The 27514-nt window shown below is 35.6% G+C and overlaps 1 protein-coding gene across 7 annotated transcripts in view; it reads left to right on the top strand.

Moving 5' to 3' along the window:
* The window catches only part of RALB (RAS like proto-oncogene B), a 106563-nt gene that overhangs the window by 52255 nt on the left and 26794 nt on the right, over positions 1 to 27514 (top strand). For 5 of the 7 annotated variants that reach the window (XM_051985741.1, XM_051985734.1, XM_051985733.1 and 2 more), the window contains exon 1: positions 7376 to 7655. The exons of 1 other annotated variant lie outside the window; for it this stretch is intronic. The gene's annotated coding sequence lies outside the window, so the exon portion shown is untranslated. Of the gene's footprint in view, positions 1 to 7375; positions 7656 to 23667; positions 23689 to 27514 lie in introns of those variants that run through there. One more of the 7 variants, XM_051985739.1, reaches the window with a different exon arrangement.

The following is a 27514-nucleotide window of genomic DNA, read 5'->3' as shown; positions in this document are numbered from 1 at the left end:
TGATTTTCTCATTTAGGTTTGGTAATAATCTAAATTTCTAAAATTGTTTTGGTTAAATTATTTCACAAAGGAAAAATTCTTCCCATGCTGGCTTTTGACTTTTAAAGTAAATTATGGAGTTACAAACTAAAAAAAAAAATGATAGTGTTACAAAAGAGGCAATATGGCTTGTGGAAGGAACCATAGGCAGAAAACTTGGGTTTGAATTTCCTTGGAGCAAATCATTAACTTTTTTGGGCTTCACTTTTCTCACCTATAAAATGAGCTGGACTGGGGACTAGAAAGCCTGTGAAGATATGATTCAACTCTAAACTACTCCTATTGTAAATGGAAAAGCTCTACAATGAGGATTCTTAATCTTTTTTGTTTGTTTGGATCATATACCCCTTTCATAAGCTTCCTTCTACTCTCTCTTAGAATAATTTAAAAATATTTTTGATAATTAAATAATATGCTAAATCTCAAAGACTGGTAAAAAATAAAAATGTAACATTTTCTTCATCTAAGTTCATGGATCTCCTGAAACTTCCCAGGGAATTCTTTGGACTCCAAGTAAAGGGGGAGGGAAACTGTTCCCTTTACTGAAACTGTGTTACCTCTAAGATTATCATTTTGAAACTGTGTTTCCTTTTGATCTGAGATCCCTTTTGAGGACTCCTCCCAAATAAGTTATATTTTGGGGATGCCAGACCCTTTGACTCAATTAGAAATCTTGGTCTAAAAGCATCCCTTTTGAAGTGTTGTTAATTCCAAGAGGAGATCTGTGCTGGATACCAATAAGTATCTAGGGAATTTTGGCTTTCTTTCAACCTGAAATCTGAGCCTCAAAGATTCCTTTTAAGGGGCAGTTTCTTAACCCACACTTTGCAGAAGGTCCAGAGCAGCTTGCTAGGACCTTGCCCGCTGAGAAGGCATTCTCTTCTCAGGACCAGCCTCCATTTCCCTAATAGGACTTTGCTACTAAAGAAATTAGTCTCTTAGCAAAACTGGCTTCCTATCCAACAATAAACTTTCATTTTTTCCAATTAATATTTCGGGTTTCATGAATTCTTTCATGAAGAACCTGCACTGACCATAAGGGGATTTTTAACAACTCTCTTATTGCCACTAACCTCATCGCAAGTTCAGAATCCCTACTTTGAGGAGGAAATGTTTCTCCAACTTTAAGGGTCTATTCTGGTCACTGGTAAAAGGTATTTAATCAGGTATGGAATCATAGAGTTTTGGATGTGGAAAGAACATTGGACAGTTTCCTTTCTGGGTCTTAGTTGCTTTATCTGTAATTGAACTAGGAGCTAAGGTGACTTTTTTTTTCAGTTCTAAAATTCTTTATGGTTCTAGGAGTTTGAAGAGGGAATGTTACTTCCCATATATAAAAATGAAATTGAAGTTGGAACCAGGATACCTGGGTTTAGATCCTGCTTTAGACGCAAATACTAGTGATCATGGGTTAACTTAAGCTTTCAAAGCCTTATCTGCAAAAAAGGGATAATACTATTTGTACTACATGTTTCATAAGATTATTGAGGGAAGTGCTGAATAAATCTTAATATACTACATAAGATTGAGTTTTTGCTATTATAATAGATGCACTAACACATGTATATAGCTATCCAGTTAATTATGTATTCTTAACATTTGTGAATGGGAATAGTGCTTCAAATCCTCCAAAACCTGTGAAATACAAAAATAATCCATATTTTGTCTTTTGGAATTTAGTCTTATATTTAGTTTTGAATGCAGGCATAAATATGCTGAAACATGCACTTAATACAGAGATTGCAAACTAAGAGAAGTAGGCTTGTGACTACATATGAAGGATTTTTGCTTTGGGTGGGGAAGATGAAAGATGAAGATAGAAGACACTGGGTGAACATGAGACGTAAATGAAAAAGGAGAGAATCAAAACAAGGCAAATGATCAGAGAGAACAAGGAATGGAGAAAAAAATGAATTAAGAATATTAACATTGGAATTAAAAACTGTTGGGCTTACCTTTCTTTTTTCACTTCTCTGTCTCTTTCTTCCTAAGCATTACAGATTTTTTTAAATTTTTGTTGGTCTTTCTATTTAATGTACTTAGCACATTTACATGTAAACATATGTATGTATATATGTGTGAAAAAGGCCATTTTCTGTCATTTTACTTAGTTTAATCACTGATTTAGTAATTAGTAATTAAGTAGTCAGTAAAACTGAGACCTTTAGCTTAAAAAGGTCTTTCACTGCATCCTGAAGCCATTTCTAGTCATCTTGATCTGTCTTGTGGCTGGACCTGCCTCTCTGGAGGAGAAAATGAGGCTGGTGACATTGTACAGCCCTCCCTCCCTTCAGTTCAAGTCACCCGTCTGTCATAACATCACTTCTTTCATGTTACCATCCTCTTCCAGAAGGAAACACCCACAACAGCAATGACCATAATAGATCGATCCTCTTTTCTTCCTTCCCTCCCTTCTTTCTTCCATCCTTCTCTCTCTCCCTTCTGCTTCCTTCCCTCCCACCCACATTTTTTTTTTTTTTACTTCTCCCTCCTTTCCTTCCCAACTGTAACAGGTCTCTACTTCTCTCCTTTCTCTTTCTCCCATATCCCTCCTTCCCTCCCTCACACTGAAATACAAAGCACATACAAGGTAAATACAGAGCAATTTGGGGGTTGGGGACTGGTAGCTGAGAGAGTCAGAGGAGATTTCATGTTGAAGGTAGCATTTGTTGGGAGCTCAGGATTAAAAAAAGCACATATCAGAAGGAGTGCACTCCAGGTATGGGGTTCAGTAGGTCCAAAGTCAAGGAGATAAGAAATAGATTATCCTGTGGGGTAAGTTTGGTTGGAATGTAGAGTATGTAAAGGCAGATAATGTATTAACTTGGTAAAGGTAATCTGGGACCAGATTATGAAGGCCTTTAAGTGGCCAACAGAAGAGTTCATATTTTATTTTAGAATGTTTCTTGAGTAGAGATGTTTCATGGTGAGACCTGTATTTTAGGGAAATCACTTTGATACCTTTGTAGAAGAGGGGATTGGAGAAGGTAGAGATTAGTCTGTAAGGTTTTTGCAAAAGTCAGGCAAGGGATGATGAAGCCTGAATTAGAATGGTGGCTATGAATTAGGATGGGTGGAAATTAGGTGGCAGAATGGGTTAAACCTCAGGTCTAAAGTCAGGAAGACCTAAATTCAAATCTAGCATTAGATACCACTGTGTGACCTTAAGACATTTAACCTGTTTCCTTCAGTTACTTCAATTATAAAATGGAGATAACGGAGCACCTCCTCCCAAGTTTGTTGAAGATCAAATGAGAGTATTTGTAAAGCACAGTGCCTGGCACATAATAGGTCCTTTATAAAATTCTAACAGTTGTTTTTACTTGAGAAAGGGACAATTGACTTTGAAGACCTGGCAACTGATTTGGGTATTGGGTGTGGAGAGTGAAGAGATGAAGATGACAAGAGGATTCGAATCTGTGTAACTCACAGACTAGTGATACCCACAACAGAGTTAGGCAAGTGGGAAACAGGGGTGAGTTTTTTTGGGAAAGATTGTAAAACCCCAGTCTGTTTTGGATAGTTGAGTTTGAGACCTACAAGACATCCCATCCAAAAGGTATTGATGATGTGCGATTGGAAGTCAAGAGAGGGTAGACTTAGATTTGAGAGTTATCCCTGTACATATAATTGAACTCATAGGAGCTAATGAAGTTATTAAGAAAGGAAATATATACATATATTGAGAAGAGGGCCCAGGAGCAGAGATGGAGTTTTAGGTTTAGTAGTAGAAACCTTGACTTATAGACTTGGCACAGTCACTTACTCTAAGGAATTTATGTTGTCACTTAACCCTGAGAACTTCAAAGCAAGGATTAGGCTTGTTTTGTTTGCCTCACAGGGGTCCTCAAACTTTTTAAATAGGGGGCCAGTTCACTGTCCCTTAGACTGTTGGAGGGCCGGACTATAGTAAAAACAAAAACTTTGTTTCGTGGGTCTTTAAATAAAGAAACTTTATAGCTCTGGGTGAAGGGGATAATCGTCCTCAGCTGCCGCATCTGGCCCGCTGGCCGTTGTTTGAGGACCCCTGCGAGGATAGGGGAATTTCAGCAAGGCAAATTTAGGCTTGAAGCAAGAAAAAAATTCCTTAATTAGAGCTAAAAGTAGAATAGGATACGTGGTAGTAGTGGGGTCTTAACACAATGCCTGCTAATTTGTAGAGGAACAATACCTTTTACAGGTACCACCTTTGAGATACTGTACTGAGTTACAACTTTTAAATTCCATGACTAGATGATCCAAGCATTTTGGTTAGACAGATTCCAGGGGGTCCATGAACTTGAAATAGCAAAAAAAAAAAGAGAAATTACATAATTTTCATTATCCTCTAACTACAAGTTAGCATTTTCTCAAATTATTTATAAACCTTTTCTGAGAAGGCAGTTCAAGCAGGCTGACAAAGGGATTAAGAGCCCCTGATGGTGGACATCTACCTAAAGAGAAACAGGGATTTCCCTAATCTAGCAAAATCAGTTTTTTAAAAAATAATATTGCTTGATAGGCCCTTAAATTCTTTTTTTTTTAAATTTTATTTTATTTAATAATAACTTTATATTGACAGAATCCATGCCAGGGTAATTTTTTACAACATTATCCCTTGCACTTGCTTCTGTTTCGAATTTTCCCCTTCCTCTCTCCACCCCCTCCCTTAGATGGCAAGCAGTCCTATATATGTTAGATATGTTGCAGTATATCCTAGATACAATATATGTTTGCAGAACTGAACAGTTCTCTGGTTGCACAGGGAGAATTGGATTCAGAAGGTAAAAATAACCCGGGAAGGAAAACAAAAATGCAAATAGTTCACATTCGTTTCCCAGTGTTCTTTCTTTGGGTGTAGCTGCTTCTGTCCATCATTTATCTATTGAAACTCAGGTCTCTTTGTCAAAGAAATCCACTTCCATCAGAATACATCCTCATAAAATATCATTGTTGAAGTGTATAATGATCTCCTGTTTCTGCTCATTTCACTTAGCATCAGTTCATGTAAATCTCTCCAAGCCTCTCTGTATTCATCCTGCTCGTCATTCCTTACAGAACAATAATATTCCATAACATTCATATACCACAATTTACCCAGCCATTCTCCAATTGATGGGCATCCATTCATTTTCCAGCTTCTAGCCACTACAAACAGGGCTGCCACAAACATTTTGGCACATACAGGTCCCTTTCCCTTCTTTAGTATCTCTTTGGGGTATAAGCCCAGTAGTAGCACTGTTGGATCAAAGGGTATGCCCAGTTTGATAACTTTTTGGGCATAATTCCAGATTGCTCTCCAGAATGTTGGATTCGTTCACAACTCCACCAACAATGCACCCGTGTCCCAGTTTTCCCGCATCCCCTCCAACATTCATCATTATTTTTTCCTGTTATTTTAGCCAATCTGACAGGTGTGTAGTGGTATCTTAGAGTTGTCTTAATTTGCATTTCTCTCATCAATAATGATGTGGAACACTCTTTCATATGAGTGGTAATAGTTTCAATTTCATCATCTGAAAATTGTCTGTTCATATTCTTTGACCATTTATCAATTGGAGAATGGCTTGATTTCTTATAAATTAGGGTCAGTTCTCTATATATTTTGGAAATGAGGCCTTTATCAGAACCTTTAACTGTGAAGATGTTTTCCCAGTTTGTTGCTTCCCTTCTAATCTTGTTTGTATTAGTTCTGTTTGTACAAAGGCTTTTTAATTTGATATAATCAAAATTTTCTATTTTGTGATCAGTAATGGTCTCTAGTTCATCTTTGGTCACAAATTTCTTTCTCCTCCACAAGTCTGAGAGATAACCTATCTTATATTCCTCTAATTTATTTATAATATCGTTCTTTATGCCTAGGTCATGGACCCATTTTGATCTTATCTTGGTATATGGTGTTAAGTGAGGGTCCATGTCTAATTTCTGCCATACTAATTTCCAGTTATCCCAGCAGTTTTTATCAAATAATGAATTCTTATCCCAAAAGTTAGGATCTTTGGGTTTGTCAAACACTAGATTGCTATAGTTGACTATTCTGTCTTGTGAACCTAACCTATTCCACTGATCAATTAATCTATTTCTTAGTCAATACCAAATGGTTTTGGTGACTGCTGCTTTATAATATAATTTTAGATCAGGTACAGCTAGACCACCTTCATTTGATTTTTTTTTTCATTAATTCCCTTGAGATTCTCGACTTTTTATTGTTCCATATGAATTTTGTTGTTATTTTTTCTAGATCATTAAAATATTTTCTTGGAAGTCTGATTGATATAGCACTAAATAAATAGATTAGTTTAGGGAGTATTGTCATCTTTATTATGTTCGCTCGGCCGATCCAAGAGCACTTAATATTTTTCCAATTATTTAAGTCTGACTTTATTTGTGTGGAAACTTTTTTGTAATTTTGCTCATATAATTCCTGACTTTCCTTTGGCAGATAAATTCCCAAATATTTTATGCTATCAACAGTTATTTTGAGTGGAATTTCTCTTTGTATCTCTTGCTCTTGGATTTTGTTGGTGGTGTATAAAAATGTTGAGGATTTGTGGGGATTTATTTTGTATCCTGCTACTTTGCTAAAATTATGAATTATTTCTAATAGCTTTTTAGTAGAATCTCTGGGGTTCTCTAGGTATACCATCATATCATCTGCAAAGAGTGATAGTTTGGTTTCCTCATTGCCTACTCTAATTCCTTTAATCTCTTTCTCGACTTGGCCCTTAAATTCTTGATTGATTCAAATCTTGAGAAATCCTGCTTTATTGAGGGACCTTGCTTTACTAATTGCCTTAAAACTTGGGGAATCCGAAAGCACATACATGATATTTTCCCTCGGATATAAACATTGGACCCTTTAAGCTGGGAGAGAACTTGGCAAAGATTTAGATCCAAGCCTGAATTTTGCAGAAGAGTACAAATAACAGGAGAAATGACTAGCTCAAATCACAGAGCGCTCGAGTCAGGGGTCCCCCTGGGGCTGTGCTCCGGGCATCACTCTCCCACCCTGCCCCAGGCACGCTTTCCCGGCAGGTTTAAAAGCATCTTTCCCGTCCCGGTTCCGATGACTGCTCCTCTCTTTTTCTCCTGGCTCTGCAGATTCTTCTTTAAGGGCTAGGCCCTGCTTGGGGCCCGCCCCGCTCCCGCCGCCTCCCCAGCCCCTCGCCCCCCAGCTCTCTCCGCAGCCTAGAGCCCTAGGGAGAGAAGGAGGAGGGGAGCAAAGCTGGGGAGCGCGCCAGCTCTACTTCCCCAGAGGTCCCGCCTCCCCATCCCTCGTGACTCTTAGGCACCACCCCGCTCCTCGCTGTCTATTGGCTGCGGGGCCCGAGAGGGTGGTAACGGAACCCCACTCGGAAACGGGTAGGAGGTGAGCGCGCGTTCCCGAGCCCCGCCGGGTTTCCTCGGCGACGGCGGGGGCGCGCCTCCGGGAGCGTGCCTGGGCGGCTCAATGACAATACTGAGGAGGCGGCAGCGGCGGTGGCGGCGGATAGTGGCCCGGCTGCCGGCGGGGGAGGAGGAAGGAGAAATTTAAAAGCGTCCGAGAATAAGAGGAGGTGGGTCGGGGCTGGACCGAAGAAGTAGAAGACGAAAAAGAAGTACAAAAGGAGGAGAAGGCCGGACACTCGTAGGTCCAGGTAACGGCCGCAGCAGGGGGGCTGAGGGAGGGGTCGGGTAAGGGGCGGGTCTGTGGAGCATCGGGCGTGGCCCCGTCCCTCCCCTTCCCTTTCCTCTTCTCTCCCCCTCCCCATGGAGGGGGGGCGGGCCGCGGGCCCCCCTCCCCCCCGTCCGGGGCGGGAGATTGACTCTAAGGTCCCCTCCCTCCGGTCCTGGCCCCGCCCCAGGGAGAAGAAATGTGGTAAGTTGGGGGGGGTGCATCTCCTCCATATTGCTTCCCTCACCCCTCATCCTATGAGGGCTCAAGCCTATTAGAGATTCTCTTCCGTCTCCCTGAGTAAAACTTCCAAAACAGGTTGAGATTTAATAGGACCGGATCTCCCGTGTCCTTTACCTGCCTTCCCCCATTCCCTCCTTTCCCCTCCCCCCACAACCTTCAGGCTGGGCGTCTCCCCCCAGCCCAGTTCCTTAGTCACCTATACCTAGGTAGATGCAGGTTGGCTCAGTCTGTTGAAACGTGCAAAAAAAGGGAGTGTGTCGTTCCGCCCATGGACGAAGGCAGAAGGCCCTCGGTCCCCCAGTTCTCACCTCTTCTTTTCCCTAATGTGTGATATACGTCCCTTACTGACCCTTCTTCAACTCCTCCAAACCTCCTCCCCACCCCCACCTCTCGGTTCTAATCTTCCTTTCTCTCCCCAGAAGTGGTAAAGCTTCAACTTCCTACCGCTCTTAAAGGAAGGCCTCCGCTGAATGTGGTTCCCTTCCTCATTCCCACAGCTGGTGTCATGTTCAGAATTCACAGGCTTTCCGAGTTAGGCAAAGTTCTCGGTGTCTGTGCGAACATCAGTACACAGTGAAACATCTCTGGTTGGGGGGATGCACCCGCGACAAACTACCACCTCTTGATGCGTGCCCTCTCCATTTGGGATCCTTGTTACCTAGGTTCCTAGCACCCCACGTGTGGCATTTTGCACTTTCATTCATTAATCACATATTTCCCAGCTATATACCAAAATAGTTTCTTTTTGGCAAGCTTCATGTTCTGTGTTTGTGATGCAGGCAGTAAGCTGTGTTATTGCCAGTCCTCCAAATGTTTCTAGGTGGAATGCCATATGCTTAAAGTTATGTTTGATAAAAATATTATACAGATTGGTATTGAGATAATTGAGATCTGACACTCCAGGTCAGTTGTAGGCAGTCTTTGGAATTTATTGGAAAAAAGTGAAAATCAAAAATTTGTCAAGAATTTTGGGGCGAATTTAGCAAGCTTGTAAAAACTTTTTTGGCTGCTTGTTTAATGTTTAAACTGATTGATCCTACTTAGTGGGCAATTAATCTCTTTGGTTTGATATCTTTTAGTTGGACCTCTACAGTTTTACTGCAAAAACTTTCAACTTAATTCTTTAAAGTCATTTATTTTAAATGTAACTTTTGGGCCAGATGACTGTTCAGAGGGGATAGGTAGCAGGCATCTTGGCCATATAAATCATATCTGAAGCTCTGGGACATGCTGTCAAGATTTTTATGTTAAGAAACCTGATAAAAGAAATAATGTGTCAGCAGAAAGTAAAGATCCAAAGTGAAAAAACTGTGGAGGAGAAGCATGGGGCAACAGTGGAATAAACTTTGGCTTTAGAAGAACTGAGTTTGAATTCAAGTTTGAATTTGGGCAAGTCATGTAACCTTTTTTGAACTCCAGCTCTTCCTCTTTGATATGGGGATGATAGTTGTACTCACCATTTCAAATGTGTTATATAAGAAATTAACGTAAATTTAGAAGTCTATATAGGAATTTGTGATGTACAGTTAAATTCTTGACATTTAAAGTTCTTTGCACACTGGCTCCATCCTACCTTTCCAACCTTATATCATATCATCTTACATTACATTGTAACTGGCTAATCTTGCATTCCTTCTCTTGTTTCAGTGACTTTGCATAGACAATTCTTCCTAGTAGGAAAGCAGGCCTTCCTTTTAAGGATTCTTTGACTCCTTAACTTCTTAGGAGGCTCAGGTACCACTTACAGAAACCTTTCACATAGTTGTTAGCTTTTGCTGATAATTTTTAGTGCTCTTTTCTTCCTCAGATTATCTTGTATTTATGTACCTGAGCACATGTATCTTCACCTCCTTTCTTCCACCCAAATAAGCTCTTTGTAGGTAACAACTGGGTTTTGTTTGCTTCTGCTTTAGTACAGTCCCTTGTTCATAGTAAAACTGAATTATCATCCAGGAGAATTCTGTTGGCTCCACCACCAAAATTATGAATTTTCTTGTGGCTTTAGTTCTTGGAATATTACACAACTGTAAAAGTATGTTCAAGAAACTTTGTGCCACAGTTAATGGTTATGAATCTGAAATTGGAACAATCCTTTGCATTCTGTGACAAACTTTATATAAATAATGATAAGGAATTGAATTAATTTAATTGAAAAGCAACTATAGTCTCTTTGGATTGATGGATTTTAAGTTTATTTAATTTTTCTGACAGAGACCCCTTTCAAACTCTGTTTTCCAACTCCTCAATATTGTGTATATACAGTAATGTGAATGATTGAATGTGTATTTCTGGGGAGAATCCAAAAATGCAGGGCTTGTTTGAGGTGGGTGAGAAATAGAGGATTATCTATTACTTATAATAAGTAACTGATTTATGCTTTGTGTTACAAAGTATTTCATCTTCATCTATTTTCTGACTGGAAAATACAGACCCCAAGATGGAGGGGGAAAATTGGACCAAACTTTTGAAGATAGGACCCTTTATTCAGGGAACATGAAGTAATCTTTGTGACTCAGTTTGTGAACCATTTGATAATGGTGGTTTCTCAGCCTGATTTCAAATTACTATTTAGCCCAGAGCTATTTGGCAAATTAATGTGATCTCTGATCATAAATTTTGCAGACATGGAAGGTGCCATTAATGATCTTCACAAATATGATATCTAGAACACATATATATTTATGGCTCTATAGAAATACACATCATAAGAATTGACAGCTTAAATGTATATTGGTTAGATTAGAGAGTGGATATGTAATTGTATCACATTACTGTATACACACACCTATTACTAGGTGGATGACAGCTCAGACTGGATGTCAGAGAATGAATGCCTAAGAAGGATGATTGATTGTTATGAACACAGAATGAGAGTTGTTCCTTAACTTTAAACTAATCATAACAATGGTATAATACTGGTTAACCGTTTTCTTGAGTAATCTTTATCAAGGTTTGAAATTTTAGGCACCTTTTTAGGTTTTCCTTTAAAAAAAAAACAATAAACTAACAATGCAAAGGTACTATTCACAGTTACTATTATTTTTTTGAAACCTGAACAGAATTATAATTTGAGATTGCTATATATTCCCAGCCTAATAAATGAAAAAGTTGCCATTGATTTAAAAAAATATATCAAATAAAATTATTGCAATTGAAATAATTGTAAATTTTTTTATCATAAATATCAAATCTTCATCAAAGAAAAAATTGAAAATTGATGCTATTTTTAAAAAATCATACATAAACCCTATAAATGTTTTTGTGGTTCATTTGTGGCTTTGTGATCCCATATGGAGTTTTTTTTTGGCAAAGATACTGGAGTGGTTTGCCATTTCCTTCTCCTGTGGATGTAGGCAAACAGTTAAGTGACTTGTCCAGGGTATATGCACATTTTGTATATGTGCATGCATACACACATATATGGAAAAACGTATATAAATATATATATGTATATATAGATATATACACACATAATATGTGTGTGTGTGTATGTGTATACATACACACACATACACACATATACATATTTAAATTAGACCAGGACCAATAAACTAACAAGCATTTATTAAACCCTCACTATGCATCAGGCACTGTATTAACACCGGAGATAATAAAGGAAAGACAAAAATAGTGCCTACTCTCAAGAAACTTAAATTCAAATGAAGATGATAACATGTATATATACATATACATATGTATATGTAGACTTACAAAATGGATAAAGGTTACTTTGGAGAGAAAGGCACTAAGAGGGTGACTGCAGAGCAGGGCACTTAATCTGATTCTTGAAGGAACCAAAGATATAAGTAACCGGGAGATGGGAAAAGGGCAATTGAGCATTCTAGGCATGAGGAACAACCAATGCAAAGGTTTGAAGGGAGGAGATGGAATGTGAGGAACAGAAAGAAGAGAGGAAATGTGTAACTGTGGAAAGATAGGAAAAGACCAGGTTATGAAAAGTTTTAAATGCCAGATTGCTTGTAGAGTTAGCCAGAAGCCAGTAGGGCAGTGACATAGTCTCTGAAAATGAATTTGGCAGCTGTGTGAAGAACGGATTGGAGTAGAGAGAGAGGAGGCAAGACAGAAAAGAAGATGAAGAGGGCATGAACCACAGTGGTATCTGTATTACTGGGGAGAAGAGGACATGGAGGAACTCTTCTTTTAGACTGATTAGTACATTATATATGATTTTTAAAATTCATTGTTTTTGTAAAATTCAGGAAAAAAGGACAGAGATGGAAGGAACTTAAGAAATCATTTGGCCTAACTCATCTCTCCTCTTAATAGGGTCATAAATGGAATTGGAAAGGAGTCTATGGGCTATCTAGAACAACCCTCTTATTTTGTACATGCCTTTGAAGATTGTTACTTGCCCAAGTTCACATGAGTAAGCATCATCTTTGAGACTTTCTGAGTCCAGGGCCTCTGACTCACAGGTGTTTTTTCAACTGTTCATAATCTTTCCACTGTGCTCAGTTTTACATGGGGAGAAACTATAACCCAGAGGCAGTGACTTGCACAGGGTTACACAGGCATAAGGAACACTGTTGAGATTTACCTTTATGTCCTCTGATTCTAAATTTTTTTTTCCCTATTGTATGTTATATTCTTTATCACATTTTCCCTTGTAAGCCGAAGAAAGTATTTGGCTGTTATTTCTTTACATTCTCAAAAGAGTATTTTGTTCTCAAAAGAGTCATGATTTCAGCCATCTCTAACTCTTTGTGACTCCTTTGGGGTTTTCTTTCAAAGTAACTGGAATAGTTTCTCATTTCCTTCTGATCATTTTACAGACGAGAAAACTGAGACAAAAGAGGGATAAGTGATTTGGTAGTAAGTATCTAAAGCTGAATTTGAACCCAGATCCTCCTGATTTCAGGTCCAGTGCTGTGTATTTATAGGGCTGTCTAGCTTCCCTCAGCAGAGAATAATGTATGTCTAAAGAAAGATCCTTGAATGTCTCCAGCACTGCAAAATTGAAAGAAAATTTAAGCCTTCATGGTAATTGGCTTCTTGCCTTACACATTATAGGTCTTTGATAAGTATCAATTATTATTTTTTGTTTGACCAGACATTTTTGCACCTCTTTCCTCTTTCTTTTTACCCGGACCTAACATGTGTTTTCATTATTTATAAGATTATAGTAAGGAATTAAAGCAGAGCTGGAGTTTTGACTGTATTGGTGTTTTTTAATATGTATACTTTGCAGTTTAGCTTTTATTTATGCTAAATCAGATGCTAAAATGATTCTGTTAAATAGCCAAACATGCAGTAGCTTTGGAGGTTTAAAAATTGAGCTTAATTTAAATACTTATGGAATCATTAGACTTAGATATTTAGGGTTTCCAACCTAAAAAGTAAAAAAAAAAATTGGTAAAAAGAGCAATACTGAAAGGATTTACTTGAAGGATTTTTAAACTGAGTATTAATCTTCAGTATTATCTGAAAAGCAGTAGTTGTCACAGAGGCATATTGCACTCTTGGGGAACAAAAACTTCCTTTTGACCTTTTATCTTGAAACAGTAAATTTTAACTCACCAGGCTTTTCTTCTTTTTTCCTTTTAAAAACTGTTGGAAACTACAGTAATGCCTCAATTAACAAATCCTTTGGGAATGAAGATTCAATTCAACCATAAATTATGTGTGTTTATGACCATCGATGAGAAGACTTCAGATTATTGCTTCTTTTTCTTCCTCCTCCATTGAAAGTAAACCCAGGCCCATTTTTAGCCAAATTGGAAATGCTTTAAAATTTGCTTAATCTTCCTTTGTTGGACCTTTTTGCCCATTTGGTATTGACTAATTCCTGCTTTTTTAGAAGCTGAGGATCACCTTATTTTCTCTTTGTCACATTTTCCCTAAATTAGTTGCATTCATCCCTAAGTCTTTACATTAAATTAAATTTAGGTGGGTTTATGAAAGGAGGGAGGTAAGGGAGTTCAATTTTTAAAATTTACCTGTATTGGCTCTGTCATGGAAGTTGTTAGAACATTTATCCTATGTACCTCTGTACTGTGCTAGTACTTGTGTCTCAGGCTACAAATTTAAAATTTTGATGGTGGATCTAACAGTATGATCCTAAATATTTATGTAATAATAAACAATTCACATTTATATACATTTACAATTTTTAAAGTGATTTTAGTCATAAACCTGGATAGTAGTTAGTATAAGTATTAAATACTGTTAATGAAGATTAAGGTTTTCATTGTGTTATCTTGACCAACATTTCTATTTTACATTAAAAAAAAAAATCTAATTGTGGAATGCCATTAGAATTTTATGCATCAACATGCTGGTGGTGAATTTGGGGGATGGGATAAGGAGAATTACTGTTAATTTTGGTCTGGAACATAAACTTTTCTTAGTCCTTTTAAGTTCTTCCTGTCCCTACTGCTCTTTGTTTCTGGTAGCATATGTTGGCTGTAGTCTTGTTGTTTTTTAAGGGGAGAAACTAGTGTCTTTTAGGCACTGACTTCTTTTATGTAAGTGTATGGATTCTTTTAAAGTTCCTAAATCATTTAATCTGTTGTTCTTTCCATGTGTGCAAAACCTTTCCATATTCTCTGGGAGAAATAACCTGTCTTTCCAAGATCATTTTGTTCAATATGAAGGTAAAAGCGAATCTATCTTATCCTGAAAGTGTGGAAATATTTTTGCAAAGAAGCAAACTGGGGAGGGATAATTAACATCTTGAAAGGCATTAATAATTAGTGATTTTCTGGATTGAAGACCATCTAGATAGTTGATTAGTTCAGTAAATACATATCTGGGCCTGAAATCAGAAACCAGAATTCAAATGTAATCTTCGATATTTATTAGCTGCATAACCCAGGCAAGTCTTCTAATTTCTGTTTGCCTCATTTTCTGCAATTGTAAAGGCTAATAATGATCAAATGAGATATTTTTAAAGCACTTAAGCACAGTACCTGGCACACAGTTGCTACACAACTGTTTATTCTGTTTCCCTTTCCTTATCTAAAATTAAGTTGTAGTTAACTGGAACAGTTTATCTCAGAATACTATATTCACATGAGAAGCTCACGGTAAAGTATTTTGGGAAAGGTAGTTTCAAGGGGAAATGGAAATATATTATTTTCAGACATTTGCTTGAAATGGTAAAAATGATAAATGATAAAATGATGAATAAAAAATGATAAAAAAAAAAAGGTAAAAAGAAATGTTAGTAGTTTGCTTGTCCTATTTCAGAAAAAAAAACAAATTTTAGACCCAGAGTTTTAAAGGATCTATAACTATTGGCCAGTATTCTTGACTTTATTGCTGGCAAAATCCTTGAACATATAATTTAAGGGATAGTTAGTGAGCGTCTAGAATAGAAAACAATGATTGCAAAAAGTCCACCTGACTTCATCAAGAATAGATCATAGATGTGGAGCTTTGAAAGGGTCTCTGAGGCCTTTTAATCCGATCTCCTTACATGCCTGGTGAAACTGGGAACTCCTAGGAGTGAAGTGACTCACTATAAATTGAACAGGAAGAAAGTAGCAAAACTAGCATTGTTATCCAGGTTTTTGATTCATCCCAGTGCTGAATTCATTGGATGGTCATACCAGACTTATTTCCCTTTGCAAACCTTAAAGTATTATTATAAATTCTAGCTATTGCTAGTTTTTATTAATATAGTTTATCTAGATTTTAGCAGAACATTGGACAGTCTTGCATAGCCTTTCTGTGATAAAGATTGTTAAGGAACACTGGTTCTGGATTCATAGGCTATGTATCCAAACTATAGCTTTGTCACTTAATTTTCCTTAGCTTCTCTAAAGTAGAACTAGATGGCCTTTGAGGCCTTTCTAGCTTTAAAGATAAGATAATGTGATTCTTAGAGGGCTAGAAAAGAGTCTAGTTAGCTGGCTTCTGAACTGATAGAATGACTGGAGACAAAGAGTTGTCAGTAGTTCAGTGTCAGTTTGGAATGAGTCTTATAGAATGCCCCAGGATCTGTTTGTTGTTGTTGTTTTATCAATGACTTGGAAAAATTTTAGATGGCATATTTATCACATTTCTAGAGATCATAAAAAAATCATAAGATTCTCAACTCCTTGTATGACAGAATGTTTCTGAAAGCTGTCATGTACTTGTATTGAGTCTAATAAAATGAAATTTCATAGGAATGAATATAAAATTTTATGCTTCTGTTAAATCAATTTCTCAAACACACAGTAAGGAAGCATAGATAGATGTCTGTTGTCAACCAAGAAAGCTAGTTCATTCTTGGGCTAATGGTTAGTGGTCTAGAATAAAGAGGTGATTTAGTCACCTCTTACTTGATGTCTTGTCTAATAAAATATAAATTCTTTGAGATCAGGGACTTTTTCATTTTTGCCTATGTATCCAGGGTTCCTGCCACAGAACAAATGTTTAATAAATATTTGTTTGATTGATATAGCCCTATTTTTTTTTTAATTTACTTCACATCTGGAATACTATAATCAATTTTGAGTGTTACATTTTAGGAAGAATATTAATAAGGTGTAGAATGTCCAGAGGAGAGTAGCCATCATCGGTCAAGAAAATGAAACTATATGAGAATTGGTGGAAAGAATCGGGGACATTTAGATTGTTAAAGTGATGATTTAGCAGGAAAGTGATAGTCACTTTTAAAGATTTAAAAGACTATATTGTAATGAAAGGATTGTTCTTGTTCTGCTTGGTGTTAGGGGGCATGACTACAAGTTTTGGGTAGATGATACAGTGGGAAAAAGTGCTTCAAGAGGTTATTGTTCTCCATTATTAAAGGTTTTCAAGTAAATGTCATTGGCCATTTGTTGGTTTCTTGTTTAGATACAAATTGAACTAGATGCTCTCTGACAACACAACCTAGCTTATTTTGAAAGATTATGTGATCATAAAGTACTGAAAGGACTTTATTAATCACTTAAAATTATAAGAATTAGAGATGATTCTTTTTACCTTCATCTTATAGGTGAAGAAACCGATGAATGAAAAATTAATTGTAATATCCTAGGAATTTTAATTAAGATTATTGGGGAAACTGAGTTAATTTAAATTTTCTATTTGCCAGAAAATGGTAGCCTACTTGAAGGATATGTAGAGACATAAGTTTAAAAAAAGGAAAAGGACCTGTATGTACAAAAATATTTGTAGCAGCTTTCTTCTCAGGGCAAAGAATTGGAAATTGAGGGGATGCCCATTAATTGAGAATGATTGAATAAATTGTGGTCTGTTATTATAATGGAATATTATTGTTCTTTGGGAAATTATGAGCAGGATGCTCTTAGAAAAACCTCCATGAACTCAAGCAAAGTGAAATGTACTGTGTACAAAGTAATAGCAATGTCATAGCATCATCAATTGTAAATGATTTTGCTATTCTTAGCAATATAATAATCCAAGACTACTATAAAGAATTGAAAATATGTTCTCCAGACCCAGAGCAATAACTGATTGTGACTGAATACAGATTGAAGCATATTCTTAAAAAAAACAACAACAACTTTATTTTTCTTGAGAATTTTTTTTGGGGTAAATTTATACTTTTACAACATGACTTATGGAAATGTTTTACTTAACTTCACATGTGCCTTAATTGGATTTGGGGGTGGAGAGGAAGAGGGAAAATCTGGAACTCAGATTTAAAAACACATGTTAAAAAAAATTTATATATAACTGGAGAAGATAAAAATGTTAAAATATTTAAAAAAGTGATTATTTTAATTTGGAGAGGCAACATTAATAATTCAGATATCACTTGATTCCCAATGTGATATATCCTAGTACAATTTTAATTTACTTATGAATGTACTTGCAAAATCTCTTTGATTTAAGTGCCAATTTAGGTAAGTCCTAAGAACAACATTTATTTGCTTTATTAAAAAGCTCTTCTAGTCTCCTCCAAGAACTTAGGCTGATGAGGCATTGACTACAGACAAGTTTTATTTAATGTGATTGTTTAAACCCCAAAATGTAGAATAGATCATACCTGAATTCTTAAACAGTCAAGAAAATTCTCCTTTCCTTTCCAAAGGGACTAATTTAATCCTTTTTGGTTTTGGGCCATCAGAAAAGCCCATCTTCTCCTTTATCTCCTTCCCTACCTAGATTTAAATAGCCCACATTCCTAAATCCTATAGGTTATTAGTTATATGGTCATAGATGAGTCACTTAACCTTTCTGAAGCTCAAATTGCCCTTCTATACAATGGGAATAATACTTCACAGAGGAAGTGATTTGCAAAATTTAAAACAATAGAGTGAGTTATTTTTATTTAAAAGGTAGGTTTCTCTAATTTAGACATTAGTGAATTTGTCCTTCTGAATGGGACTGATTGGATGAAGTATTTCTCAGTATTGAGTCATGTGATCCCTGTTCCCAGAGCTGTGGGGGAGAGTGGGAGGATTGTGTCACATGATCTCAGAGGGATGAACTTTGAATTTGAACCCTGGGATGAAGGAAATTAGTAAAAGTGGAAGGAAGTGACGGGACCTGTGGGAGGTAGCCAACTTTGGTGACCATTGGTCAAAGATGGTTATGTCCTTTTAGTCTATCCAATGAGAAGGCTCTAGTCTTTTGCCTTTAAATCCTGGACATAGCAGAAACTGGCCAGGTTCCAGGAGCACATGGCTCCCAGGTGCGTCTGGGCCTCTTCCTTCAGGGATTAAATAAATGCCTTCTTTTTGTATCTGAAGATGTCTCTGACTAGTTAATTTGGGAAAAGGGGTTTTGTACCCATCCTACACACTAATTTTTTAGAAATATTAGCAAATAGCAGTATTCTTCATGTTATTAATATTACAGGAGGTGCATAAATGTTCTATTGGTGTGCAACAGTTGGCACTTTTATTTATATTTATTTTACCTTTTACTTAAAAAGTAAGAAATTTAGTTTGACTAAATTAGTAGTTAATCTGTAGATTAAAACTTGGGCTTCCAGAGTGAGTCAGGTAGCTTGATGTCACATATGGTTTTCAAGATGTCCTGAGGAAAGACTGAGATTTCCTCAGTGTGGAAGGGCTGAGTCATTTACTTGTTTTCAGGGTTACAGTTTATATGTCTTAGATGGTTTTTTGGATTATATGATCTAATAATTCTTTAAAAAGTATACAATAGCTAAAAATAATTTCTGCCAAAGAAACTGAGTGGAGGATGATAGTAATACTTGAAGAAAAGTGAACAAATGGCAGAGTTGACACTTTGCTAGCTAATAAGTTAAGTTAGCCATAAGTAAAAACAATGACTATCTAATGAGACCCAACAAGTTGAAATTATTAAGATTACTTGAAATACTGATGCATACTCATTATTATTAATGATGCCTCTCATCTGAAATATATACTTGTTGTACCTTGAGATATTAGTGATAGAATGAAACCACCAGGGTTAATAAGGCTTTTAAGTCTTTGTTGCCAAAAACATATATCATCTGTGAAAACTTTCATATCCTCATACTTGGAAACAAAAATTTTTTAACCTGTTTAAAATTAAAAAAAAAATTCCAAAAAAAAAGAGTTTCAGTGGGTTGAATCTTTTGAAATATGAAAACATAATGCTAGTTATTGATGTCTGACAAAATGAAAATCGACTAGCCAAATTTTAACAAAAACTTCTGCATAATTGGTGGATGAGATTGAAAAATGATTATCATGATTTAATAAGTATACTGATGTACTTCTTCCATTTAAATCTACATATTTTTGTGTCGTATCTTTTTCAAATGTTAGAGATAGATAAAGCATTTATGGTTTATCTGTTTATTATGGGCCAGATACTATACTAATAATAAGTGCATGGGTACAAATTAACAGACAATCCTTTCTTCAAGATGCTTATATTCCAATGAGAGAAGAAAACACATAGAGAGTTGCTGGGGTTGAGGAGTAGGGGGTGAGAATGACCCCCTGGGATCACGGTAAAGGACATGCTGGAAGCATGATGAAGGAAGTGGCATGGAGATATAGAGGTCAGGGAAGAAGGCAAAAGCTTATTTCCTACTTCATCTCATTCAGTTGGAACTTCCTTTCCCAAGATTATCAATGAGCTCTTACTGTCAAATCCAAAAGCCTTTTCTTACTCCTTATCCTTTTTGACTTAACTGTATCATTTGACATCATTGAATGCTCCTTCTTCATAGATACTGACCCTTCCCTGGGTATCTGTGACATAAGTCCTTATTTTCTTTTCACGTGCCACTGTCCATCTTCTCTTCTCACCATCATCTCAATACAAATGAATTCAAATAAAGAGATCCAGCCTTCATATTTCTCTTGAATTCTAGTTTATCACCAATTGCTAATTGGATGTTTCCACCTGGATGTCCTTTTTGCATATCAGCTTATTCAAAGTAGAATGTCTGAATAGATTTTTTTCTCTCTGCCCCCCATCATTTCTTTCTTTCTCTTGAAATCCATCATCCTTTCAATCATCCTGTTTTGTAACCCATTATCTTTAATTCTTTCTTCCTGAGATAGTGGTGGTGATGGTAGTACAAGAAGAGAAATGGGGTCAGATACGAGAGGTGTTGTGGAGGTAGAACTGCTAAGGCATTAATATTAAGGGAGAAGGAAGACTTACCACTTTACAACATTATTTCTCTGCATTGTCTGTTCCTCATGTCTAGTCTGTATTTCTTTCTTATTTCTGTTGTGTAAAATCATTCTCAGATTTCTTCAATGCTCAACTTTTAAATGTTATTGCCTATAAGTCTTTTCTAATTTGTCTCCTTCCTGTGAGTTATTAATATTCTTTTTTCTTTAAAATAATTTCATGTTTTAGATTTATTTAGTATAAATTTCATATTTATTTCTGTGCATAAGTTGTGTGTGTCCCTTCTCTCCCTCTCCCTTTCACATGAGAATGTATATTTCTTGAGGATAGATGACAGAGGCTTTTACTTTACTCCATGGCCTAACACAGTACTTGTCTCAAAATATAGATGCCATATAAGTGCTTATGAATGCGAGAAATAAAAATTATATTTTTTCCTATTAAATCAAATCTTTTTCTATAATTAGAAAATAGTGGGATCTTATGTTCCCTGTATCTTTGAGTCAGTTATATCATTATAAATATGAAGTTGACTGTATCATTGTAAAAACCTACATGTTTCCTTTCAAAACCCTATGAAAGATAAAAATACAAATATTTGTAAAGGTTTTGTGAAAAGAGGCTAAGTAGGTACTTCATGAAATGCAGTAACGGGTCAGCATAGGCCTGTGTACCAGTTTTTTATTTTTTGTTTTATGGGTTGTCATGAGCACTAATTAGCTAGCTTTTCAGGGTTCACATTCTTGGTGAATGTTCTTAGAAAATAGATTGTCTTAGAGGGACTATATACACTTGAAGCCTTTAAAGTACAGTAGATTATCCAATTCTTGCACTTGTTCATATAAAGCTTTAGAGTAGGACTTTGTGGAGATTATATTTTGAATTGACTTCATTTTAAGAATCTGAACCATTTTAAGAGATTTTAAATGTAAAAAATATAAAACATTGCATGGATTGCCAGGTGATGGATATTTTAGACCATAGCAACTCATGAAACATCCATTTCTGCCAGGAACATTTCTATCTTTCTGGTCACCCAGGTTCACAACTTCAGAGTGATACTTAATTCCCCCTTCTCCCATACCCTACTCCCAGACTCCAAATCTCATTGTCTTCTTCATAGTTTCTGACATCTGACATCTATCCCATCATCTTTACTCTCATGGCCATCATCTTGGTTCAGGTCCTCATTACTTTTCACCCAGACCATGGCAATAGATTCCTAATTGACCTTTCTGCCTCAAACCCATCCCTTCTTCAATTCATTTTCTTCTGGGCAACTAAGGTAATATATTCCTAAAGTACAGGTCTGAACATGCCAGTTTCCTGCTTAATAAATTCCAGTGATTCTCCTTTGGTTTTTAGGATCAAATACAGAGTTCTATGTTAGGCATATTACTTTTTCACAAATGCCCCACACAGTCCAGCTAAAATGACTTTTTCTTATTCATGAGATACTCCTTTCATCTCAGTGCCTTTCCACAGATTGTCACTGATGTCTGGAAGATACTCCTGCTATCCTTCTATCTCTAAGAATCCCTGCTTTTCTTCCAAACTCAAATCAAACCATGTTTATTTGGGGTCTTCTCTTTTTATTTCTCCTCTTCTCTTCCCTTTTTAAAATCTTTTAAATATATTTAAGTGTGTACTTTTTAATCTTTTCTGATAGAATGTAAACCCCTTGGGGGTAGGGGCTTAATATCCCTAGGGTGTAACACAATGCAAATAGTAAGCACTTAATAAGGGCTTATTAAATAGAACTGTTTCTTGAGGCTTGGGAGAGTTGTGATTTTTTATCAATACAAAGACTACAAGTAATATGATGAAATCACATCAGTTAAAAAAGAATATTATTTAAAGAGAAATATTTATGATGAGCAGTTTTACCACTTTGTTTAGAAATTTCTTTTAGGCAAACAATAAGGACAATATAGCGGACTTTAAAAATGGAGCCTTAACAGAAAAGTTTAAAGCATTTGTGGACATAGATTCCAAAGTTTGAATTAATGATGGTCAGTACCCAAGCTTTTGTTAATTTGGTACCAAGGATATAAGAGTATAAAATTAAACTTTTCTGTTCCTGACTTATAATTGGGTTGAATGTTTAATTCTTGAATTTTATACTGTAAACTAGGTTTCATAATTTGCTTGACTAAGGAATGTTCTAGTTTGAGTCAAATCCTTTTTGCATAGTTTGCATTTTGATATTTCCATGATCTTAATCTTATAGCTAAGAGTAATATGAAAATCCTTTAAAATATTTTAGTTGAAAAGTTATCTTTGGAAATATTCACCAGACTGAGGTCTTTATATTCACTTAGCAAAGAATTATTAGCTTTGATAGGTAAACTGACTTCTATAGTTATCCCAATCTTGATTATTTTTAAAGAAATTTGAAGTAAGAGGAGGAAGAAATTTGAGTATATCTTGTGAATCAGAGCCAAGTAAACCTTTTCATGACTATTTTTAGTTCTCTTCATCATTTAAAAAAAAATTTCTTTATTTTTATGAATTTGATAATAATCACCAAGCATGAATATTTTTTCATATATACAAAGAATAAAAAGGATTATAAATTAAACCATAAACTCCTAATAAGTATTTTTAAAGTACATATTACATTTAACACAACATTGATAAGATTGTCCTGCTCATCTCTTCTTTCATGTTTTGTTCTGTTTTTAAGATGATGATTTTTTCTTTTTTTGAATCTTCATCCCTATTAACTCAGACCTGTATTTTTTAAAAATTTATTTTTTATTTACAAAAAATATACATGGGTAATTTTTCAACATTGACCCTTGCGAAACCTTCTGTTCCAATTTTTACCCTCTTTCCTCCCTGCCCCATCCCCCTCCCCTCCCCCCCATGGCAGATAATCCAATACATGTCAAATATGTTAAATATATGTTAAATCCAATATATGCATACATATTTATACAGTTATCTTGTTGCATAAGGAAAATCAGATCTAGAAAGAAAGAAAGGAATAAAAAAACCTGAGAAGGAAAACAAAAATGCAAGCAAACAACAGAAAGAGTGGAAATGTTATGTTGTTGTCCACCCTCAATTTCCCATAATTTTCTCTCTGGGTTTAGCTGACTCTCTTCATTACTGAACAATTGGAACTGGTTTGAATCATCTCATTGTTGAAGAGAGCCACGTCCATCAGAATTGATCATCATAGAATCTTGTTGCCGTATATAATGATCTTCTGGTTCTGCTTATGTCACTTAGCATCAATTCATGTAAGTCTCTCCAGGCCTCCCTAGAATCATCCTACTGGTCGTTTCTTACAGAACAATAATATTCCATAATTGGAATGGAATTGAAATGGAATAATATTCCATGACATTCATATTCAGCCATTCTCCAATTGATGGGTTTCCAGTCAGTTTCCAGTTTTTAGCCACTACAAAAAGGGCTGCCAGAAAAATTTTTGCACATATGGGACCCTTTTCTTTCTTTAAGATCTCTTTGGATATAAGCCCAGTAGTAACACTGCTGAGTCAAAGGGTATGCACAGTTTGATAACTTTTTAAGCATAGTTCCAAATAGCTCTCCAGAATGATTGGATCCATTCATAATTCCGCCAACAATGTATCAATGTCACAGTTTTTTCACATTCGTCATTATCTTTTCCTGTCATCTTAGCAATTCTGAGAGGTCACACCTGTCTTCTAATAGAAATCTTCCCTTGCAATAAATAAGTATTATCAAACAAAAGAAATTCATGCTTTGAGTGTATCTGAAAATGTATATCTCATTCTGGACCTCTAGTCCATCATCTGATCTCTCTGACTAGAGATGGAAGGCATGAAATCATTGATCTTTGCTTTATCAGAGTTCTTAAGATTTTCAGACTTGTTTTCCTTTATGTTATTTTGGTCATTGGAAATTGTTCTTTTGGTTCAGCTCGTTTGCTGTGTTCATATAAGTCTTCTCAAGTGTGGTAGGAACATATCTGCGATGCAAGCTAGGCTAATTTGTCATTTAAATGTTTGCAGAGCTATACTTAAGACTTCATAGGCTCAATGGACTAAAACCTTTGTCCATAAGTGACTTTTCTGATTTAAAAAAGCTTCCTTGTGGCTAAATATAAAAACCAAACCAGAATGATAAAATTGTTCTTTCCTCAGACTACCAGCTGACCTTCATGGGCAATACATATGCAAGGGAGTTGTACCCAACCAAATCCTTGTTGAATATTCTTTCCTTCTTATGGTTAAGTAAGTCTTTTGCTATTCATTTATGTGAGATAGAATATCATAATTGCTTTAAATTTGCCATCTTCATTGAATCATGCTTCTACATTCCAGCCTCCGTCTCTGATGTGGCACACCAAACTTCTGTTTCTGGATTTTTGGGCTTTTGATTGTTGAGTATTCACCAGTTGTAGCCCGCATTCAGACCCACCACTTGCAGAATTTATTACAATATGTTTCTTCTAAGAACAATTATATAATCAATATCATTAAATAACTTCCCCTACATGTAAGCTCTTGAGTACAAATTGTTCAATCAATTCTCACGTGATAAAAGGAAAAACATTGTTAAATGGCACATATGTGCCATTACTACGCACTTTACAAATATTATCACTTTTGACCCTTACAACAATGGTGCAAGGTTAAATTTAATTTGTATTTGTAACTCCTATTGCTTAGCACAGTGTGTGGCACACGGTAAGCCTTTAATAATTTTTTTTTTACAATTATTAGTGATTTGGAACATTTTTTTCATAAGGTTGTTAACTTATTATATATGGTTCTTTACTTGAGAACCAACTATTCATATCCTTTGATTACTTATCATGATGATATTTCAAATAAAAAATTTTAAAATATAAAAACATGGGGTTCTTAATATTTAACACTTAAGTAAAAACAAATTCTTAATAGTATATGTGCTTTTAAGCACTAGGTCAGCACTTTTAGTTGTAGAAGCAGAATTGGGATGAATAGAGAGCTAGCTTCTTTGGGGAGGGCAAGTTACTAAACTCAGCCCCGCTCTACTGCTCTTTTTTCCTTAAGTCTAGTTCCCTCCATTGCCTCTCTCTTCCACTTTTCCCAGAATAGTGGATGTAGCACTTGCTTTGGGATCAGGTCCTGAGTTCAAATCCTGATCTTTATCATCCTAGACAAATCTGGGCCAGAGAGCATATATAAAAAGTGGGAAATATGGCTTGAATCTGTTAGGTCTGATAGTTTAAATAGCAACTAGCAGCCTATTTTTATTGGTAGGGGGAATTCCCTTACAGGTATTCCTTTCAGTATTGGAAGCATAGGTCTGGACCAAACATGCTCCTCTCTTCTCTTCCCAAATCAAAATAGCTAACTAAGGTACTTCCAGTTTCAACTGTCAGCTCTCGATTTTCTGAGATTTATGTTGTTAAAACTAGAATATATATTATAAATAACAACTCCATAATGACTCTTTTGATTTAAAAAAAAATCTGGATAAGGGGAAGGAGAAATAAGCATTTCTTTAATACCTACTATGTGCTATTCGCTCTTCTAAGCACTTTATAAATATTAATTCATCTGATTCTCAGACCAGCAATGAAAAGTAGATGTTGTTATCTCCATTGAGAAAACTGAGGCAAACCCATAGGTTAAATAACTTGATCAAGATCACACTTAATAAGTATCTTCCTGACCATTACTTTATCTAATGTGTCACCTACTTAATAGCAAGCAGCTAAGTTTAGTTTTTAAGAGACGTGAAGTTCAGAGCAATACCCCATTGTAATTTTCGTAATAGTTGGGGGCAGAGAAAAGGCTGTTTCAATTTTATCTTTAAAAAAATAATTTAAGCCTGACTTTTGTATTTTTCTTTCATAGACCTATCTTTTTCATCTTAATATTTAGTTTCTAGCTCTTGGTCTTTTCTGTCACAATTTATTTTCTCCTCATATATTTTTACTTTTTTGTCTTACTCAGCAACAGCATTTACTTTAGAGATCACAGTAGAGTAGGGCTTCTTAACTTTTTCTATATCCTGAATTCCTTTGGCTGACTGGTGAAGCCTATGGATCTCTCCCCAGTGTAATGTTTTAAGCACAGAAAGTAAAACTCATAGGATTACAAAGGAAATCAAGTATATTGAATTACTCTTGTCAAAATTAAAAAAACAAAACAAAACTCAATTAGGGTGATAGATCCCTTTGCAAGAGAATGTTAGAAGTCCTGAAACCTACTTTAATTTAGTAAGTACAGCATTTGTATTTTAATGTTAGAATTTGTTTGCTTACTTAAATCTTTTCTTCTCCTTTTACAAAGTCAATTGGTTTTAGACCTGAAATGAAATTTGTCAAAGCTATAGAACATTAAATAAGACATTGGAGATCTTTAAATTCACATGATGAATTTTTGTATGATGGATAATACTTTTTTTTTTTTTACCAATTTATTTAAACACTAAAAATCTACCTTTCTTATATACAACTATGTATAAAACATCTAAATAGTTTTCTAACCTATTTTACTCAGCATATCATTGAAAATTATGGATTTAGAAAAGCTTGTATGATGGCTTAGGAATAAAGAAAATTATACTTATTTACAAATATTTAGCTTGTTCTCTTGAATATATATGATTTAGTATTAAACATGCTTCTCAGTGTCAGAGCAAAACTTTGTTAATATATTTGGTAGTCAATAGAAATAATTGTTGACAATTTCCTAACAAGAAAGCAATTATACTATATATAGTCTTACTTCCCAAATATTTTGAGTGATGTGAACACTTTGCAATTTACCTTTCCCTCCCTTTGAACCTACCATTTAGTCTAAAGAAATCTTAATGTGATGATTACTCTATTCTTTCTTAGCTAATAGAATTAGCCAAGGTTAACAAATAGAATCACAATTTTTATATCTTAGAGCAAAACCTAGTAAGTTAGTGGACACTTTTTAGTAGAAACTTTTAAATAGAGATTAAAACCTAGAGAGAGAAAATTTAATTTTCCATATGATGATATTTAAAATTTAAAAGCTATACTCTAAAATTACAGAAAATGTGAAGCTTTTTTAGGATCATATTTTTCAGCTAGAGTTGGGCCGTGAAGAACCT

This window comes from Antechinus flavipes, chromosome 3, assembly GCF_016432865.1.
Source record: "Antechinus flavipes isolate AdamAnt ecotype Samford, QLD, Australia chromosome 3, AdamAnt_v2, whole genome shotgun sequence".
Lineage (NCBI taxonomy): Eukaryota > Metazoa > Chordata > Mammalia > Dasyuromorphia > Dasyuridae > Antechinus > Antechinus flavipes.
Note: the sequence above shows the minus strand (reverse complement) of the source record. Positions and strands in the feature narration are given on the sequence as shown.